Genomic DNA, 14,055 nt, shown 5'->3' with positions numbered 1-14,055 from the left:
ATTTATACTACTCCGTTTTCACGGACATGGACACAGGAAACGCCCTCTCCAACGTGGATCGCCCTCTCCGAGCCCTTCGGAGAGCTCTACGTGCACCACCTGATTTTCCTGACTATCCGTCCGTCCTTTTACGGATACCCCTTGGCTGTGATTGGTCCGTATTAAGAACCGCTTGCGTCAGGGGCGAGGGCGGGGTTGCCGTGACCAACAAGACGAACAGAATGCTTTGACCGCCATTGCTGTAAGTTTTTACAATTCATATTTCAGCTAAACAGTACATGTAAATCAGCATTAAAATGTGACGAGAAATGGGCAGTGTAGTTGCTGAAAATGTGCTTATTTTATTGATGAAACGGCAAATTTGTACATTTGCTCAGACTTTTTGATAGCCTAGCTAGCATCGCAGTGCAGCGCCACCTACTCTTCTGGCGGTGAATTGTTTTCAGCTCCCACAGCCTTCGGAGTACTATAAATTCAACGAATCCGTCCGTCTGTCTGTCCGTAACGGAGTCGGAGTAGTATAATTCTGCCTTTAGCCTATTAACAATGCTAACGTCTCCTGTGTCTACCATAGGTAGAATGCTAAATACGTTTCTAAACACATCAACATAGCTAGAGCTACCTTACTTAGCAAATTACTCTAGCTAGACTAGCTGTAGTCGACATTAGAAGGGAAGCTTCCGAAAAAATATCCCAAAAACAAATAGCAGTCTAGCCTATTGCTAACGCCTGTCTAGATTATCTATTTGAAAGAACTGGAGAAAGGCAGGTGCTAGATACAGGATACGTTAGCATTGCTGATAACTGTTACCGACAAAATCATACTACAGCTTGCGGTTGTGATGAACATAAGTTCCGAACGCACCTCTTTTCAGCAACAGCTTCATAGCAAATCCTGTTTTACATTGTCCCAGGTTTTCAAAACCGTTGTGGGTGAAATGGTTCGCGCAAATGTGTCCTGCAGGTACATGCTACTCAATGTGTCGAGGGTCGAACTGCACAGGGATCTTCTACGCTACGGTATAGACATATGGAACGCTGAGTTAGTCAACATTTATTAAAATAAATAAATAGATAAATACATACATAAATAAATATGTATTTGAAATAAATTCTGAAAAATAAGATATTTATAGAAATATATAAATATAGCATTATATAATTATATAGCTGAATCCCTTTACCGACATCAATAAATAAATACATTTATTTATTTCAAAATGACGTTTTTGAAAAAACTATTTATTTATTTAATGGGACTTTTATTTCCTAATGCCACATTTATTTATTTTTTTTAGACTTTTATTTCCTAACGCCACATATATTTCCGAGCACCACATTTATTTCTGTGCTGTATTTATTTCCAGTCTCACATGCAAACGAGAGGGGCGTGGTTATCTTCAGACCAACGCAGCTGCACAAGATCCAAGGCAGATAGGGACACCTAGATTCAGCAGATGATGGAAGACATTAGTCGTGTCAGAGATCGCATGCTGGCCTTATAGATCAAATTGATCAGCATGGCTTATCAGGATATATTATTTTGGCACACATTGTAGAGGTACTTGGGCGGATAAGTGCTCTACAGAACATAGACATTGACCACAAAGTCTTAAATGGTTTGAGACTTATCGAACACCGTGTTTGTGTGCAAGACGAAAGCCACAACAAGAATCTTCCTTTAGGGTTTAGCGCAGGGGTCCCCAAACTTTTTTCTGCAAGGGCCAGATAATTTTTCCTTTCTTTAATGTGGGGCCGGGTCGGTCTGTAACAGAAAATTACCGGAGCAAGGCCGTAGCCATGGAGTCAACATTGGAGGGGACGAAATCTGCTGGGGAGTCTGAGGGTCCTGCCCTGAGAACTTTTGTTAAAAATTTATTTATTTGTATATTTGGTTGCCTGTCGTAGTGTAGGACATTTATATTTTATTTATATTTTTATATCAATATATTGGGGGGGACATTTTGACCAGATTTGAATATTGGGGGGGATGTGTCCCAGTACCAGAGAATGTCTAATATGGTCTCTGCTAGTACCATCAAAACATGGGACATCTAATTGGTGGCCAAGCCGCGAAGCGGCGCAGCCACCTCAAGTGTTTCTACCTTTTCTTATAATTGGTGGCCAAGCCACGAAGCGGCGCAGCCACCTCAAGTGTTTCTACCTTTTCTTATAATTATTATTATACATCTGCCATGGGAGTCTATGGCAGCCCCTAGAACCACATGGTCAGAAGTTGTGAAATTTGGCACACTCTTTGGGACCTGTCCCCTCATCACTTTCACCAAGTTTCATGTCTCCCATTCCAACCCTCTAGCGCCACCAATGGGTCAAAGTTGAAGGTGTGTTTACACACGTTACCTTTGAACCATATGCCGCATTTTCCAAAATGAGGTATCATTGGATTCCCTGGATCAAGACAAGTTCAACGTACTCTATGACGTCATACCCAGTCATCTTCTTCAAAATTGCCACAGATGATCTTCAGACCAAGCCTCACAAAAGTTATCCCCTGGAGCTTTGATTTTCGCAACCGTTTGTTAGTTACAGCCAATCAAATTCAGCAACTGATCTGGAAAAAGGGAAGTGAGGTCATATCTTAGTGAATCTTTGATGCATTGACTCCAAACTTGGTGTATGGATTCATGACCCTGTTATTAACCCTCGTGGTGCCTTCGGGTCACATGACCCAAAGGTTCATAACGAACCATCGTTGTGTTTACCCAATTTTACCCAATACAAAAACAAATAAAAATAATTTTCTTTTAACCATTCCAATGTGGGGGGTCTGAGACAGCCCGACAGTTAAAAGAAAATGCTTCACTTTGTTTTTGTATGAGGTAAATTTGTCGCAATACGACGGTGGGTCACAATGACTGATGGGTCAGAATGACCCGAAGATAACACAAGGGTTAAACTTGGGCCAAATCGGACAACCACTTGCCACAGGAACAACTGCTTATATTTTTACCCAGTAACTGAACTGTGATTTGCAGCACTCAGAATCGCTCACTAGGATAAGTTGGTGTCCTGGCAACGGCAACGTCAGAGGTTTGAATCCAGCCAAAGCCGACGAGCTTGTCATGTCTCTGATTCTCTGTTTAGCGAGACTGTAAGCCACTGCAAAGGAAGCCAGGTACACCGCAGTCGCTAGTTACCTGTAGTCAAGCTACAAGCTATAGTCAATGCAATCCTCACACAAACTATCAAAATGATTTTTGATTTTCGAAACCGTTTGTCCGGTACAGCCAATTGAAATCGGCAGCAGAGCCGCCAAACAGAAAGTTGTGTCGTATCTCAGCAAATCTTTGATGGATTCACGCCAAACTTGCTGCATGTACTTGGAACACTCTTCTGAGGATGTCGAAAGTTTCTTCTGGGTCATCTGACCTGCTTGGCCACCCCATTGCTGCTTGCAGCTATATTTATTCTTATTTTTATATATATTTTATTTTATATTTAAATTGTTGTATTCTTAGATTTTTTCGTTCTTAGAAATAGTTAAACTTTTGTACTTTTACTTAATTTAAGATCTGTATGTTTAGTGTTTTGCACCTCCCTGCCACAGTAAATTCTGTGTTTGTATAACATAAATGGCGAATAAACCGAATTCTGATTCTGATCATTGAAAACATCAGTACTATTATGCCCAAGCATATTTGAAATACTTTTATTAATATATTTTACATTTTTGTTATATTTTTCTGTTCAGTTACCCAGAATGACATTTTGGGACTTTTGAGCTAAATAATTCCTTAATTATTGTTTTATTTATATTGAATATTCATATGACTAATTAAGAAGGGAAGATTGAGTCATTTTATGTAGTGTATTTAAAAATGTAAATATGTTTTATATCATGAATATGGTTTGGACACCAGAATTGACATGCCACGTCATTGACCCAGGACCGAAAGACCTCACAGAACAGCACTGATTGCGGATTAGCTGAGGCGTTACAACATCGATGTCGCTGCGATTAGCGAGACCAGGTTCCTTGATGAAGGGTCGCTGATAGAGAAAGGGGCCGGTTACACCTTCTTCTGGAAAGGCTACCCCCTAGGTGGACAACATCTGCACAGTGTGTTCCTTAATTAAATCCGATCGAAGGGACCGCCTTTGTTAAAGGCCATTGTAAGGACGGGACTGGCCATCAGGAACACACTGCTACCAAGACTCACTGAAACACCTGTGGGCATCAGTGAAAGACTGATGACCCTCCGTATCCCCCTGGCGAAGAGCCGCTTTGCTACACTCCTTAGTGTGTATGTGCCAACCCTGCCATCCGACACTGAGGTTAAAGACTCATTCTATCAGTCACTGGATGAGGCTCTCCACCGGATCCCCAAGACCGACAAGATCCTCCTCCTTGGGGACTTCAATGCTCGGGTGGGGCAGAGTGACAAGATATGGAAAGGAGTGCTTGGCAGGCATGGTATTGGTCAGGCCAACTCAAATGGCATGAGATTACTTACTCTCTGCTCTGAGCACAACCTGACCATAACCAACACCATCTTTCAGCAAAAGACCAAATATAAAACATCATAGATGCACCCACGCTCTAAACATTGGCACCTGATTGACTATGTCATCATGAGACGTTGCGACATCAAAGACGTTCACATGTGCCGGGCCATGAGAGGTGCAGAATGCTGGACAGACCACCGGATGATAATGGCCAAAGTCCACATGAGCGTACGCCACCCCACGCGGAAACGTGGGTCCAGTGGGAGACGCTTAGACTGCGACCGTCTGGAAGATACCAGCACAAGAAATGAGTTTCGATGCTCCCTGGCTGAAAAACTTGAATGGCTAGAGCTCACTTTTAGTGGAGAGAATGCCACAGACCAGCAGTGGACAACTATCAGCTCAGCCCTTCATGAAGCAGCAGCCCACTCAATCGGCTATAAGACCAAGAATCACCAGGACTGGTTTGACAATAACTCAGACACCATCCGTAACTCGCTGAACGCCATGCACAAAGCACACCAGGCAACCCTGAAAAAACTCTCATCGAGCACCGCCAGACAGCAATGGCAGAGAGCGAGGCGTGAAGTGCAAAGGACCCTGCGGACAATGCAAAACAAGTGGTGGACAGACAAGGCACAGGAAATCCAATATTTCGCTGATAGAAATGATATGCATAACTTTTACAATGCAGCCAAATCTATCTACGGCCCAACAAACCACTGCATTACACCCCTGAAAACAGCAGATGGGCTCAGAGTCCTAAAAGACCAGACCAGTGTACTGGAGAGGGGGGCTGAACATTTTAAGACCCTGCTGAATCAGGACTCTGAAGCAGATTACACCATCCTGGATCAACTGCCTGAACTTCCACCGATTGACAACCTTAACCAGCCCCCGACCTTCCTGGAGGTTCTGTCAGCCGTCCGCTCCCTGAAGAACAACAAGTCTCCGGGCATTGACAATATCCCTGCAGAACTGCTTAAACAGGGTGGTTATCTCTGTACAAGAGCGTTACATCAACACATTATGAAAGTATGGGCAGATGAAAACATCCCACAGCAATGGAGAGATGCCAAAATTGTCACCATATACAAGAACAAAGGTGACAAGACCATATGTGGCAACCACAGGGGTATATCACTCCTTGCTGTTGCTGGTAAGGTCCTGGCCAAGGTGTTGCTGTTGTGGAAAAAACATCACACTGCTGTAATTATGAATATGGAGAAATGATTATGGATTATATGATTGAAAATGAACCTCTTAATCACCTTTATTACTTTTATATGCTATATTACTGAAAACCAGATGCAAAGCTGTTGACTGATTAGTATTACCACTAAAACATGAGGCCAAATGTGGAAGACCAGAGAGATAGAGTTTGAGTGCAAGAGAGAGAAGTATGTGTGTCGGCCTCTCCCATGAAGGACTACAAAGCCCAGATATTGAGAACTACAAGCGCCAGACATCAGGGGACAGATTTATGTCCTTATACTCAGTATCCCTGTGCAGCTGGGCCTCACGAGGGCCCTGGAAGGGGAAGATAGAGGAAAAGTACTGGCAATGTAAATTCTGTGACAATTGACCAACCGGGTGTGAATACATAAATGCATCTGTGACCAACTATAATGCACCAAAGACAAAATATCACAAAATAATGGAGAGTAAATATATAAGCGAATGTCCGGAGAAAAATTACAGTCAGACTCCGGGGTCTACTCACGTTTGTTGGAATCAATCCTTTGTGTTAGATTCGAATAAACACTTTGCATCATACTTTGGTGCCGTTTCCGTGCTGTTTTACATTTTGATATTGGTTAAAAACTTAGATTATTATTTCCCCAACATTGCTGCAGAGGCTACTCAACAACATCACAGAGTCACTGATCCCAGAATCACAGTGTGGCTTTAGAAAGAACAGGAGTACAGTCGACATGGTCTTCACAGCCAGGCAACTTCAGGAAAAGTGCAGGGAGCAACATCAAGACCTGTTTATGGCTTTTGTCGACCTCTCCAAAGCCTTCGACACTGTGCAGAGAGACCTACTGTGGGACATCTTGCTCCGGTTTGGATGCCCTAGCAAGTTTGTCAACATCCTCTGTCAGTTTCATGATGGTATGAATGCTAGGGTGACAATAGCAGGACAAGAGTCTGCCTCCTTCCCTGTGTGCACAGGGGTCAGGCAGGGGTGTGTACTAGCACCAGTGCTCTTTAGGAAATTGGGGACAACAGCGGGGTAGGGGTGGGCGATATGAGCTAAAATTCATATCACGATATTTTCAACTGTCCAGACGATATTGATATGATATCACGAAATATGACGGAAAAAAATCGGAATCACATTTTAATAGCCCTTCTTGGTTAAATTATATTAGTTAAGGAAAAATATGTATTTGAACCTTATATAACCAGAAAGAGTGAGGCATTGGACCGTATGGACCTGAAAAGTTTTTATTTGTATTGTGCAAACATCCATTCCGTAAACATGAGGTAGGTAGGCCTATATATATAAATTAAATATTATGTTAAATTAAAAAGATCACAGGAGATAAAGAAAATAAGGTAATTACAAATTCAAATATGTAAAAAACTGTTACATTTTCAAACTAAACTGATTTATTGCTTGTTTTTTTTTGTTTTTCCACAGGTACACTTGCACTTATAGCGGTTCTTGTTGTTTAATTGTAACTTGTTTAACTACATGCTCTTATGGTTCTTCCCTTTGGCACTTACTTTGGTTGTTCACAATGTGTGCTTCATGTTTTGGCTACTCGCAATGTTTTTGTGGCTATCTTGTTGTTATGATCAGTGACCTATGCACTTTCTAAAGCTCTCTCTTGGAAGTCGCTTTGGATAAAAGCGTCTACTAAATGAATAAATGTAAATGTAAACCTTTCAAGCCTCAACCATCAATTATCAACAAACATGGAACATGAAGTAGGTAGGCCTATATATATAAATTAAATTAAATATGATGTAAAATTAAATAAAAAATAACACAGAAGATAAAGAAAATAAGGTAATTACAAATTCAAATACGTGTGTTTGTTTGTTTGTTTTGGCTACGGTCCGTAGATATGTAAAAAACTGTAACCGTTTGAAACTAAACCTTTCAAGCCTCAACCATCAATTATCAACAAATCTTCACAAGAACTTTCTTCACAAGTTCCGTGCCAGGAATACCAGCATGTTGACTGTTTCTGGCTTTAGTGCTGCCCTGTGACATGTCACCACATTGCCCCCAGTGCTGAATGCCCTCTCAGAGGGGGCACTTGTGGCAGGGATGCATAAGTATTTCTTTGCCAGACAACTCACACGTGGAAAATTAGATCTGTGAAATCACCACCACTCCAAAGGATCAGACTCGCTGTCTGCTGCCGTTGCCAGAATGTAGCTATTCAGCTCTTGCTCAATGATCTGCCTCTCTGAACATGAGGCAGGTGCACTGCTGGTCTGCTTAACCCTCGTGCTGCCTTCGGGTCACATGACCCAAAGGTTCATAACGAACCATCGTTGTGTTTACCCAATTTTACTCAATACAAAAACAAATAAAAATACTTTTCTTTTAACCATTCCAATGTGGAGGGTCTGAGACAGCCCGACAGTTAAAAGAAAATGCTTCACTTTGTTTTTGTATGAGGTAAATTTGTCGCAATACGAAGGTGGGTCACAATGACTGATGGGTCAGAATGACCCGAAGATAACACAAGGGTTAAAGAAGCTCCCAAGGCTCTTCTTGGGCTTCTTGCCTGATTGAGGAGCAGTGGAAGCTTCTTTCTCCCTGTCAGTGTGTTCCTCTGCAAGAGACGATTTTCCCAGGGCTGTGTTCTCCACCAGGAGGGCTTCGGTCTCTGAGGCAGCTCTCACCTTAAAAAATGAAAATAATTAAACTTTATTTGTATAGCACCTTTCATACATAAAATGCAGCCCAAAGTGCTTTACATTTGAAGCAATAAAACAAATGAATAAATACCTTAATGTCCTTAAGGTGCCGTGTCTTTTTGTCCCCTGCCAGGACCTGTGTAATGGCCTTTTCCTGCTCCAGGACTCTTTCCATAATTTTCAGACGAGATCCCCACCTTGTCGGAGATTCTGTGATGAGCTTGTGCAGGTGCAGGCTTAGTTCATTCTGTGCTGTCATCAGGGCCTTCTGCTTTTTCCAGCTGTATGAGAACGTGCTAACCACCTTTTTGCAAACCCCTGTGGCCCGGGAAATCGCACACCCCTGTGGCCCGGGAGCATTTTGGACACTCCTCTCTGGAAATTGGGAATAAGAAATCTAAATAATAGGGTGAAAAATAATCGAATCACAATACAATAATAATAATAAATAATAATAATGCATTTTTATATAGAAATCACAATACAATATAACTTTTAATCTTTGTTTGAGGATTTACAGCATTTACATTCAACTGTTACACATTTTACAAATCTGATGTGCTTAGATTTAGCCTACGGTACATGGCTGATGTGAGCTGTATTTTTTCTTAATAATAAGCATCATACAGGGTAGGCCTAGGCTACAGTCCTGAAACTTACCAATAGCATTGTGCAGCCTGTGTCCGAAACATCCAAGGTTTGTCCACTTGTTCAGCAGCAATGCCTTGATCATGTTCGATCTGCTGTCGGTCGTCATACAAACTTGACACGACTCTTTTAATCCCCAGGACGACAGTATGTCCCTCAGCCCACCTGCAATTATTTCCCCGGTGTGGTCGTCTGGGAAATAAGACGTCTGTAGGCACTTGCTTTTCAGTTTCCAGTCACAGTCTATGTAATGGATTGTGAGGCTTATATAAGGTTCCGTGGTACGACTTGACCATAGATCGGCATTAGTGGAGAAGAATGGAATGTTATTTATCTCACTGTAAACTCTGTCCCAGCATTCTGTGTAAAGCTGTGGCAGGCATTTTTGGCTAAAATATTTGCGGCTCGGGATCTCATATCTTGGGTCCAGAGTTCGAATCAACTTTCTGAACCCCTCTTTCTCCACAGTTTGAATCGGTACCATGTCCTTCGCTATGTGATTTGTAATCGCAGCTGTGATGTCTATCCATTTTTTGCTCGTCTTCTCATAGCAAGTACCGGCAGCAAATGATATAATTGATTGTTGAGTGGGAGTCTGGCTTGTCTTCGGGCGAGCTCCTGGGCTTACTGTCTCACGCATTCTGGTGCATTGTTCATACTCACGGACATGTATGTAAGTGACTGAACAGGTTGGTCGTGTTTCCACCTTTTGCTAAGACAACACGACGACACAACTTGCATAGGGTAGTGTTTTGGTCGGGGTCGGAGATTTTAAAGCCAAACCAGTTCCAAACAACAGAGGTGCCCCCTTTCTTCTTAACCAATTCATCCTCCTGCTCTTCAGCAACATCAATTTCTGTGTTTTCGCTCATCCTGGATTGTTAATTTTTTCCCCAATAGTTAACCTGCCTCCTAACTGCAGCTGCCTGCACGCTTCTTTGTTGCTAGCACTACATGCAACAAGTGCATGCGACGTGCGCTCATAAAAATAGGTCAACATATTAACATACATTCTTTTATTCGTAAGAACCAAGAAAGGTTGGATTAAAATTTAAAAAAAAGATGTAGCTACTTAGTACTATCACTCAGTTGAAATTTGGAACGAAAAAATATTGATGCAAAATTCGAATTTATGAATTCTGAATAAATCGCGGTATCCATTATATTGCTAAATCCATATCATGGCACGGCACAATACCGGTTTTTACTATCAAACCGGTATATCGCCCACTCCTACAGCGGGGTGACAGTAGCCTATAGACTAAATGGTAATCTCTTTAACATCAGAAGGCTGCAAGCAACCACCAAGCTGCACAGAGTGAGGGTCCTCGAGCTGCAGTATGCAGATGACTGCGCTCTTATGGCTCACACTCCACAAGACCTCCAGGCTGTCCTGGATGCAGCTGTGAAGGCTTACAGCAGGATGGGGCTGACTATCAACATCACCAAAACAGAGGTGGTCTGTCAGTGGAGCAACAACATCCCATCCACTTCACCCATCTTCCGCATCACTGATCCAAAGCATCTGTCTGTAGTACCATCATTTAAATACCTGGGGAGCATCCTCTCTGAGGACAATAACATCGACGATGAGGTCCAGAACAGAATCCAACAAGCATCAGCTGCCTTTGGGAGACTCAGGCGCCGGGTCTTTCAAAACAAGAACTTATATCTCCATACATCCATATGGCTGGGGCATGTTATAAGGATGCCCCTCAATCGGCTGCCTCACAAAGTTCTGTATGGCCAGCTCGCCCAAGGCCAACGTTCTGCTGGAGGGCAGAAGAAGCGCTATAAAGATCACATAAAAACAGCGCTAAAGAGGTGTAAAATCAGACCTGGTGACCTGGAGGGCTTGGCTGCTGACCGTAACACCTGACGTCAGGTGTGCCAAGACGGGATGGAAGCACTGGAGGAGGACAGGACAGCCAGGAGACAGGACAGGCGGGAAAGAAGGCGTAGAGGAAACACAGCCAAGTTACACTGACATTCTGTGACTGTTCTTTCTTTTTGTGGGGTTCACCAGAGCTTTGTGTACGTTATATAGCCCAAACCTGAATGCTCTGCTATACCAAATTGTTACAAAACGGAAAATCCAGAAAAAGTATATCTTATATTTTCAGGCACCAGTATTTTGTAGTTTATTTTAATACATTTATTTGAGGGGTATTTTGTATCAAAATACATTTTGATGTATTTTTGCCCATCTCTGCGTCTTTCTTTTTCATAGCGATATCCGCTGTTGTCCTAAATATCGATATCCGCCGTTATCGCAATAGTCTATTGCACAAACTCCCCCCCACCCACTCCGGTCTGACCGCAAACCCCACCCTACCACCTTAACTAACCAATTTTCTGCGGGAAACCCTGGATTCCTTAAATATAAGACCAAGATTAGGAGAACTCTTAAGGGTGTTTTGTGCAACCAATATTATTTTAAGGAACTCTGACTTTAAGGAACATTTGTACTTTTTAAGAAAAGATTTTGGTACCTCTAATATTTTCGCAGGATAGACTAAACAATATAATCCCTCGGTTTTGGACAAAAGAGTCCTACCTTTGTGTAACAATGTCCTCATGACCCACTTATCAAATGTATTTTTAATTTTCAACATAAGGGGGTTGTCGAGATTAGATTGTAAAAATGTAAGCAAGATGAGTTACTTCCACCCGACCTTCAAATTCGGTTAAAGGAATGCCGTTCTCTTTAAGTGATAAAAAAATTATAATTTTGAGATAAACCTGAAGCTTCAGCAAAATATTTAAGATTTTCGAGGGTGTCGCGATTCAGTTTGATACGTCACATCCGTATACAGCCCCCGTCGAGTCGACTAAAGCAAGGATTTTCATTTTCAGGCCGGGTAGGTCTTGCAACAACAGTAGTCAACGGGAAAATAGATATATAATCGGCAGAACAATCGCCATCCATCCGTTGAAATAAATTATCTTTGTAGAAATAAATCACAATAATAAGTCAGAAGAAAGAGTAAGACATACATTTGGTAAGCTATGGAGCTTTTCATTTTATTTAGCAGATACTCATCTGACTGCCCTGTTTTATTGTTGCTTTGTTCTGAGTAGCAGCCATTTTTAATCGCCTTGTCTTACATATTTAGCCTTCTTCATAGGTTTTGCTAGTTGAAATGCTCTTTATGGCTTTGAGCAATATTTCCTGTATACTCGCGACGTCATAGACTAGGGCTTGCAGAATTGCGAAGTGCGACTAAATGCTTAATTTAATGTCTAGCTCTGTATTTTAGAATTTCAGACTAACTTCAGCTGTGCTATTGCTAGCTAGGTAGCAGGTTGTCTTTGAGCCACTATGTTGTTACCAACCTTGTGTAGCTAGGCTAGCCTTTTTAGCCATAATCAAGCTTGCGAAATTAAGTGTCCGTAAGTATCATTTTAATATGGAAGTGTGATTTACGAGTATATAAATTTTTGTAATTTGATAGGCTATTCCTTGACATAAACAATGCAATGTTTACCTAACCAGTTGAATCACCCAGTCTATGCAGGCTACAGTAGCATAGCTAGCCCCTTTGTAGCTCTCTAGTACTGCTGTAAGTTAGTAACCCGCTAGCCTTAGCACTCAGGCCTTTGTGCTTTCAGTGTCAAAAGCTAAACACATCTTACGTTTACCTGCACCAATCCTATTTTGCAAATGTGTTGTAACCGTTTTATGTTTGTGTATGACTTCAAGTAATATTTGACTAAACGTTTGCCATATTAATTTTCACTCATCTTGCGCAACACTGGAGACTCGGTGCATGATCAGCTACCGTGTAGACAACAAGTAGCAACTAGCTAATGGATTGACGGACCTAGTTTGGTGTTTTGTGATTACAATGTCAAAACAAGAAGGAGCAGATTCCTGTACAAAAACGTTACATTCCTATTCGCATAGCCTAAGCGTAGTCAATTAGCCTTTTTGTGTGTGTGTGTGTGTGTGTGTGTGTGTGTGTGTGTGGGGGGGGGGGGGTGTAAAACTTCTGTTACTGTAGCAGTGTAGCTCTACCTACCATAAAGTTAGCTATCAATGCAATATAGCCAGATAGTTTTGTAAATACATAAATGGCCTACTCTACTGTACTTAATTGTGCACTGACTAAAAACTAGGCTAACGACGTCAACGCATCAAACTTCTCACATATTTGCTAAGACTACTATTATTATATTATGCTAGACGGTTATGGCGATGGAAGGTAAGCTACTCTAGCTAACATGGCACGGTAACCATTTTAAACTGTTATCGTCTTGCATTTAGGCCTGCAATAACAATTACCGATATAAGCACATCTTGAAACGTTCACAGTTAAGGTTGGCTAGCAACGGTTGAAAGGCCTTGCATGTTGTATTGTGAGTAGTTGCGGTCTATTTAGGAACCGCGGACCGGATTTTCTTCAAATCCAGTAGAATGACGCAGTCTTTGTGGACATGCATCTTTGTCAGTCACCATTTCGATTCTTGGTGCTCAGCACGTTGAAATCTTTGGCACCCAATTTATAGCTCAGCTATGTTAAGTTTCTACCTGTCATTAGAACACAAAATCTCTAATGGCTGCAGACTCTAGATTATAGGCGTTACAACAATGGGCTGTAATTTAATATAGCTAATAGCTTCAATCAGCGAACTAGGCCTATAACAGCTTCAGAGGGTAAGCCGTTTTTAAATCCATAAATTACACTGAAATAAATACTGGTAGTTTATTTAACCAAACTAAAACATATGACCAAAAATATCAGACCCACCTCTGCAATAATAATCTATCACACAAACACCCACAGTCAGGAAACTGTTTCCCTCAATTTAGCCCTGCAACCTTTTCCAATGGTTTATCTTCAGTTGACTGCAGATTACTTATTTTCTTGTTGGCTTAGTGAATGTGACAGAAGATTAGCAAAGTTTCTAGTTAACGCAACATGACAAAATGGGACAGACTTTTTAAACTAGTATTTATTATTTTTACTCTTGCATGTAGGCTATTGCACAGCAATGCAGAAAGAAACCGGAAATATGCATAATGGATAGCCCAGTTACTTTTAAGTTCTTGCCTAC

General features: G+C 41.6%; 1 protein-coding gene across 1 annotated transcript in view; it reads left to right on the top strand.

Annotated features, from left to right (window-relative positions):
* The first annotated feature begins 11,871 nt into the window (after positions 1-11,871).
* The window catches only part of prrc2b (proline-rich coiled-coil 2B), a 65,998-nt gene continuing 63,814 nt past the window's right edge, over positions 11,872-14,055 (top strand). Inside the window, exon 1 of the mRNA XM_067257924.1 lies at positions 11,872-11,999. The gene's annotated coding sequence lies outside the window, so the exon portion shown is untranslated. The remainder of the gene's footprint in view (positions 12,000-14,055) is intronic.

The sequence above is a fragment of the Osmerus mordax genome, chromosome 20 (assembly GCF_038355195.1).
Source record: "Osmerus mordax isolate fOsmMor3 chromosome 20, fOsmMor3.pri, whole genome shotgun sequence".
Taxonomy (NCBI): Eukaryota; Metazoa; Chordata; class Actinopteri; order Osmeriformes; family Osmeridae; genus Osmerus; species Osmerus mordax.
Note: the sequence above shows the minus strand (reverse complement) of the source record. Positions and strands in the feature narration are given on the sequence as shown.